The sequence below is a fragment of the Gallus gallus genome, chromosome 6, assembly GCF_016699485.2.
Source record: "Gallus gallus isolate bGalGal1 chromosome 6, bGalGal1.mat.broiler.GRCg7b, whole genome shotgun sequence".
Taxonomy (NCBI): Eukaryota; Metazoa; Chordata; class Aves; order Galliformes; family Phasianidae; genus Gallus; species Gallus gallus.
In genome coordinates, this window is record NC_052537.1 from 29,577,943 (window position 1) to 29,586,368 (window position 8,426).

Sequence of the window (8,426 nt, forward strand, 5' to 3'; positions counted from 1 at the left end):
AGGGTAGAAGTTAAACATACTGATTCCTCCAAGTATAAAAATACATTTGTCATCACTGTCTCATGATTAATATAATCTGGGACCAATATAATGTTTCTGTCTTGAAAATTCAAGCAAAAAGTTCAGTAAAAAATGTGCTTTGTGGATTATCTTCAAAATTCTCCAATCCAGGAGTGACTAATCTTTAAAATAAAGAGTGCAAAAGAACCAGAACTCTTGTTACAGTTAATTAATTTGTCAAAGAACAGAACATTGCCAAACTACCATGAAAAGATAGATAGAGTTATTTGGAATAAATCAATTATTTCACAGATGACACTGTAATAAATATTAGTTTTTTAAGTATAGATTACATATTGACTTGAGAACAGCAATTTTTAGGGGAACAGAGAAATTCTCCCTTGTTTTTTACAGTGGCTAAAGAAATGCTGAAGATTAATATATTTACCTGATAGGGATTGAGATACAACAAGAGTCATGTCCTACATGCTTTATGAAGATGAACTCCAGCTTTATCTCAGGCTTACATGCTGGCATCACAGCACCTCTGCTCTGTGACCACTTCCCCTTCAGATACAGCTGAGAAGACTGAAATTTTATAAAATCACAGATCCCAGTCATACTTTCTAAAAGGCACTTCCAAGTAACAGCCCAATGCAAACAGGTGATTCCAGTGGAGAATCTTCGGGGAAAAATAATCCAACAGTAAACTAGTTATGCCAGGATATAGACCTGGGACTTGATGTACAACTAAATCTACACGACTGGCTGTTGGGGAAACCTGACCAGGAAGTTGTCAGCACATGGGACCACGCTCAGGAGCAGGAGACTCAAAGAACAAAATACCCAGCAAGCCAGAAAATAGAACAGAATCCACAGGGAAGATTACAACTATACCAAAAGCTCCCCGTGTTACTCACCCAGATATGTCCCTATTTTTAAACAGGTGCAACTGGGAGAAAAGAGAGAGAAAAACTAAACAATGCACCTATTTTGATCCTTATAACAAGGAGTTAAACCACCACATTTTCCTGTTCTTTGTTGATTAACAGCCCAAATCAAAGACTGTATATAAATGGAAACCACTAAAATATCTGACCACAGAGTAAAATTACAGTTAGCTAATGCAACAGCACCCACACCAATTTTCTCTAATTGGTTGATGTAAATACAATTGAATTCACAGTACTGCCAAATTAACATTATAAACTGAAGACAAACAAGAAATAAAGAATACGTCATGAATACACATACATAAAAAGTACATATAGCAGAGTGACACACCGAGTTGGTGAGCAAAAAATCATATATATGGCATGGGGCAAAATGCCAATTAATGTCCCAAGTGAAAGGAGTATTTGTATTTAACATCTGCGACTGAATTATATGTATAGATCAAAAAAGGGTAGGAAAAGTACCTGCAAGGCCAACCCCTGCCACAAGGGCATAGTGAGGAACATGAGTGCAGGTCAATAAAGAGCTGGAGCACTGAGAATTGGGTTCGCGTCGTAAGAAAGAATATATATCTAAATTCATACAGCATTTCACTTTGATGAAAAGCACAGAAGAGACAACAGGCAGGTGTGAGAGAGAGTCAAAATTCCTGCAGTAATGATTGGAAAGAACAGAAAGAGAAGAGTGAGCCAACGGGCTTATGACAGCCTGATCTGAAGTAGTGTCCAGAAGCTTTTAGCAACAGAAAACAGCCCTAGGAGATTTCTGTGAGAAGATGACGGATTTAGCAGGTATGCTGCATGCCCATTTTGTAAAGTTGACAATGCAATAAGCAGCTATTGGGTGAAGAGAACTAGCAAAGCAGTTCCAGTTCTCTGCTCTGAAGAGATGTGGCACTACAGTACGTTATCTGGGTAAAGGATCAGATTCAACGTCTAATGATCTATGCCTTGCTTGTCAATAGAGTATTTAATAGTTGTTCTGTGTCTTTTGAACTGTACTAATCAGAGCTGAGATGCATTGCTGATATACCCCAGAAATAGCCCAGCCTTCCAAATTCCCACCATTCTCGCTGTATCTTCTGGGATTCGTCAGCCTCTTACACAAATGACATGTTAATTATTTGGTTCTTCTACCTTCAGTGAATATGGGGAGGGGGGCTGATTTCTATCACTATAGATTCAATATATATTTCTATCAATATAAATATCAATATATATTTCTTCAAATTTCTATATGCTTCTTTAATATTATAGATTTCCGACTAATATTAATAGCTCCTTTTGTATGAAAATATCTATAGTCTGTGCTAAAATTATTAGGTTTTGAAATACCTACAGAACAGTTTTCAAATGTCTCACGAGAAAACATCCTAAAGACCAGATTGGCAAAAACTTCCACAGAGTTGATGTTCCAAGTAGGCAATGTATATTCTCCAGCAGGCCAAAGTCAAGGCACCACTAATGATTCACAGTCACCTCGAGATCCCTGCTGATACATGTAGGATTTAATGGTCTTGTTAGCATGGAATTGTTGGCAGAAAGCTTATATTTCATTTATTGTTTGACTAAAATCATACCAGAAAGTGAAATACAACATCACTTGCATCTTCTAAAACACTGGATGTATTATGTTAAGCTATACGCTTTCTGCATCTCTTTACAGCCAGACCTATGCAGGAATTCCCAGGTACTCCCAGCTTTCCCTATTCCTTTGATCGCTCCCATCAGCCCACGTTGGCCACTCTGGATAGCTGAGAAGCCTAAAAGTTTCTTTGGAAATATGAAAGTGGGGGCTGATCCTTTCTTCCTGCTAGATACCATGAGCGTTTAAAGACACATATACTTGTTAGAAAAATATTGCCTTAGAGTGATAAATTTTTACATGAAAACAATATATTCAATAGGTGAAATGCCAGAAATGACTCTTTATAAATACAAAGAACATTTGTTGTGTTTGATTGAAACAATAATTCCTGTTACTGTGTACTAGTTTCCAAGTGGTCCTGATATCATGTCTTAGAGAGAAAGGAGACCATAGCCTCTCTTTCCCTTTAGAATAGAGCACTGTAATTCATTTAACTAAATTCATTCTAGCAAGAAGAGAACAAGATCCAGCCAGCAATCAAATTGGATTGGAATGGTGCTCAATTCTCTATTAAAGGGAACATTTGAAATAATTTGATACTGATTAAGTTCTTTTAAACAGACTCCAAACAAATAAGCGCATAAAGCTAACTCAGTCATAAACAAAACAGTGAACAACATATTGTGTACATCAAACAGAAACAAAGAACATCCATCCTGTCTAATATCAGAATGTTATGTCCCTTGCATTTTTCATACTACGGTTCATAAATTCCTTTTGGTCTTGATTAAAAAATAAGGATAATCAGGCGATCATCCTAAGTGAGAAGACTCATAGAGGGATATTCCAGTGCCATCTAGTGGACTTTTTAATACATTTTCTCTCCTGAGCAACAATTTTTAGTATTGCAACTAAAAAAATGCTTACTGTTACTGACAGATGCTTACTTCCTATCTCATCATTTGTACATTATGATGTTGGACACATCAGCTTTAAAATAATTCTATTGACTCCATGTATGTATACCACTTCTGTGCGAAAATCACATAAATACCATGCAGAGCAGGAACGTGCCAAACTACATTACATACAAGGAGCAGACATCCCGCTGTGAGGCTATTAATACCTACTCAGGCTAAAAAGACACCTTTTGGAAAGGGGTGCAGCTTCGGTTTGAGGATTTCAGAAGGGGAGATGCATCAGACCTATTCCGCTGACTAATTTGCACAGTAATCTTCGTATAATTTACAGTTCAAATGTGTCGGCTGTTGCTTCTAGAGCTTGTTTTTTCGTAAGCTTTTGCTTGTGAGATTAGAAAGCCTTTTAATATCAAGTATATTCCCCTTGTGCTAGTACTTCTGTGCTGCAATCAAGTTACGTTTCGGGCTCTTTTGATAAGCTCAACAAATTGCATTCTTCCTTTCTTTCAGAGTAAGGCATTTTTCCAGTGCTCAAATAATCTCTGCAGCTTTCTTCCTGCACCCATTTCTTACACTGTTAGAAACACTGACATCCGACTTGCAAGCAATATTCTAGTACCCATTTCATCAATGCTTATATAAACGTAAAATTGCCTTCCCACTCCTACACACTGCTTTCCTGAATAGATTTCCAGATTCCCATTAATCGTTTTTACCTCAGACGTCACATTTCAAGTTTGCGTTGACTCAGTTGCTCAGACTGATTTATAAGCACTGTTCAAAGTTGCTGCTTTCCTGAATTCCTTACCTCCTCAATACTTATAACCTGGATTTTTGTCAGATGTGCAGCTCTGTGTGGGACTATATTACCACGTTAGCATGGGTTCTGCTTGCCGAGCTCTCCGTGTTATTCTGTGACCACCTTTTCCAATCCTGATGTCAATCTCAGCATCATCTGCATATTGTGTCAGCAGTAAGGCTATATTTAGATCCAGGTTACACAAAAAGCCGTAGCATTACCTTGGCTTGAGCACTCTTCTTTGGAAGATAATTGCAAACAGCCACACTGGATGATTATTCATCTCTGCAATTATTTCTCAAAACCATCAGTTTCAGATTTCAGTCACTGATTACAGCTGTATTTGCTATGGTGCTGCTTATTTCAGAAAAATCGTATTTCAGAACTCAAATGACACCAAGGTAGTAAACGCACACTGGAGATCTTAGAGATTTACTGTGGTTTTGCATACCATAGCACATGGGATCAAGGCAACCTACTCTGTCTTTCCAAATAACGTTACCACTACTGACAGGGTTCTCACACAATCCAGCCACTTTTCATTCATACAAACCCATAGCTGTGTAGTTCAGTTCAGTGTAGGTGGGTATCGCTGTCCTAGGGGAATGGTTACTATCTCAAAATTACTATGTACACATGAGAAAAATTGGCAGATACAGCAGGGAAGTCAGTACACTATTTAGAAAGGGCTTAGAGGCAGAATTACTACAAGGGCTGCTCCGAAAGTAATACCTCCCATTTTATTATGTTGACCCATGACATAAGAGGCAGATGTTGGTGGTATGGCAGTAGAGGTTGAGCCTTCCCACCACTATCCTGTTACGTTTTGTTGCCGTGTGACAGATGGCAGCAGAGGGGCAGTCTGACAAAACACCGTGTGACATGGTAGTGTGCAGGAAGCAACCACTGAATCCCTCCATGTAGAAAAATGCCACCCACTGACATTCACTGATGTTTACAGAAGGTATACGGAGACCAAACAGTGGATGTGAGCACAATGAGATGGTGGGTGGTGTAGCAGTATCAGGGATAGCAGTCATGTCCTCTGGGGCAGATTTTTATGAGGGCAGCATGCAGGCTCTGGTTCATCGTTGCTCAGAAAGCAAAGCTAACGGTGGTGACTGTTGAAAAATAGTGTTTTGCAGCTGAGAATTTGCTCTATTAAACAGTGATACTGTGCTCTTTGTATCTGTTGTAGTTTCCATGGAAATAAGTAGGAGCCATTACTATCAGAATGACCTATGTATATTTTGTTTCTGCTGTTAAATGAGTTATTATTATAATCAATAAGTACATCAGCTAGACTAATAATTTAGAGAAATTCATTAATAATAAAGACACTGTATAATGCTGATGTGTTCAGACACAAATTGCAGTAGGTGGTAGTGTGAGCATGCACATCTTCAGAAAGTGGCTTAGGATTAACTCGAATAGCTGTGATAGTCATTAAAAAAATCTGCAGTGCTTTTTTGTTTAACCAGAAATATTCTGCCTAAAAGAATACTGAGTATAAGAAGTTAGCTTCCAAAAACAACACAGCCTTGTTTCCTATTCATGACTGTACATCTATAACCAGATACATAAGGTGTATCTTAATGCTTCCCAAATACCGGTAAGATTCTAAGCTAAATACACAAGGAGGAGACCAAAATATAAACAAGTTGTATTCCTTTTCTTTTTCCTCCAGCCTCTTAATCTTTTTTTTTTTTTTTTTTGCCTCTTCACAAAGATTTTTTCATACTGAAATGTCTTAATTTGTCCATTTATTTTAGAGATCTTTGCCTTGCCTATTTACAAGAGTTTTTAAGAGTTTTTCTGTGCAACTCACAGCTCCTGCTAACTGCTTTTTCAAACTCACCCAGCAGAGAGCACCAGCTTCAGGTTCAGAAGGACACACCAGATTTTGAAAACCTGTATGATCACCAATAAGGCTCCAATTTCCCTCCCTCATTATGGCAGCACTCCTGTGAGGCCCAGAGGCTTTAAAGCAGAACCTCGGATGCCTCCCCCCATGCATATGGCAGCCAGGGTGCTCCACTGGAACAGGGGCGGACTTAGATCGATAGGCAGAGATGTAATCTTCATGCAAAAATTATTGCCTGTAAAATGAGAGCACTCATATTTATTTCTTTACGGCACCTGGAAGTGAATTGTTGCCTTGTGGCACATATCATCACAGGAGAGCTAAAAATCTCATTTCAGGCAAAAGCATGAAAAACTGCATTGAGGGGAGGGAGGAGGAAAAGAGATGCTCCTGCAAGGAGGCTGCAGGTACTCAGAGCAGAGCTGAGGGCATCCTTACGATGCTTGCACATGATGGTTTTGCAGGAGCTGTGTAGGAGGGAGGCAGGTTATGGGAGCAGACATCGAGCCCTAAGCATAGGAGTGGCTTAGTAGGAGGAAGGACACCGCAGCAGGATTGACAAACAGATCACAGCTGAAGTTACTGGCTCAGGAGTGTCTGGGGCAGCATAAAGAGCGCTCTGAAAACAGGTGAAGAGCTATGTTAATTTGCCTCTCTTAGGATACCAGCTGTAAGGAAAATCATTAATTCAAAAATACCTGCAGACTATTGCCGGGAGATATTTATGATTACCAACTGTCATCCATCTCTGTGTCACACTCAGAGATGTAAACCGTAAGTCTGGCTCTGGCTGCAGCTATGCCAGAAGCAGAGAAAATAAGCACTCATCCAATTAGCATACACTCTTATACATTTTATCTAACAAAATAGCACAAACACTAAAAAAAATAATAAAATAAAATAAAAGACTGCAGAGAGAAGGATCCTTCTCAAGTTTCCAGGGAAACTACCTTAACCAATGGGTTAATGAAAACCCTTTTAACACAGTTGTCTCCAAATATATCTGCAATGCAATTATGTAAACCAAGTGATTCATCCTAGTGCTTCTCAGAAAATACTCAAGCAAATATAAGAAAACAGACATATTTGAAAATCATGTTACCCTGAGTATGATTTATTCCTGTCGAAATGAATGCACATAAATAGAGCTTTTCAAACCCTTTGAGAATTCAAGTAACATAAATTGTAATTTTCTACTTGGATAGAAGGTACTGGTGTGTGCCACTTTCATATGCCACAGCAAAAAGCTCAAATCTACTGATGCAGGTTTCTATCCTAAACCCTAATAGCAACATACAACAGCCATTTGTAAATATATAACTCATGTCTGTGTGCAAATACTGCTATTTACTTGCCAAAATTCCTAGATTTCATTTTATTTCTAATATGGAGCTCTGATAGATCTCTGTTGAATGGCGCTGTTTTGTTTTCTATCAGGCTGTGTTCCACTACTAGAAAGGTAGGTTTCAGGGATTTCTCTTCTCCTCACTTCAAATATAGTTCCTCGCTGTAATTTCTCCAAGGAAATAAGGCATCATAGTTTTATTATTCAATCTTTGCGAGAGGAAAAGTATTACTCACCTACTTGAAGTCGACTAGTAACTCTCAAAAAAATTCAACCACTTTTCACATGTTTTTAATGTGATACACCAGCATCAAGATCTTTCCTTCCCGTGTCTGAGTAGAGCTGGCCTCTAGGTGCTGCTGTGATGCCAATAACTGGCAATGGGATGATGGATACGATGTTATGAATTGGAGCTGAAAGGTGAGTGCAAAATTACCCTCAGTTTTGGCCCTCTGTATTACCTTCTGAGTTTCTCTCTGTATAAACACATACAGGCATTTGTTTCTACACCAGGAGGTGTTTCTACTACTGTAATCATGCTTATTAGCTTCACAGGAAACGTCCAACCCATTTCAAGACCCAAATTTATTTATTTATTTATTTATTTATTTATTTATGATTAAGAAGGCTAGTGCATGTTGGATCTCATCCTTGTATAGAAGGAGCATGTTGCCAGAGCACAGACCCCAGTACGGGAACCAGGACACGTCCTTGGGGCTGATAATAAAGATGAATCATTATGTCCAATTAGGGATCACAGTGTCTTCGCAAATCAACTGCAACTGTGGATAAAGATGCTGGTATTCAGACATCAACCCAGCTAATTTTGGGTGGATATCTCAGCCGTTCAAGGGGCCCTCTAAGAAAATGAGGCCATAATTCTGTTCATGAAGGAATCATTTTTGAAATATATTATCATTATCAATTCCCTGAAAGTATATATTGCTTCAGTTTGTG

At 38.6% G+C, this 8,426-nt stretch overlaps 1 long non-coding RNA gene across 1 annotated transcript in view; it reads right to left on the reverse strand.

Moving 5' to 3' along the window:
• The window catches only part of LOC121111137, a 48,734-nt gene extending 40,931 nt beyond the window's left edge, over positions 1–7,803 (reverse strand). The window contains exon 1 of the long non-coding RNA XR_005860799.2: positions 7,706–7,803. This is a non-coding gene — a long non-coding RNA (uncharacterized LOC121111137). The remainder of the gene's footprint in view (positions 1–7,705) is intronic.
• Between the last annotated feature and the right edge of the window lie 623 nt (positions 7,804–8,426).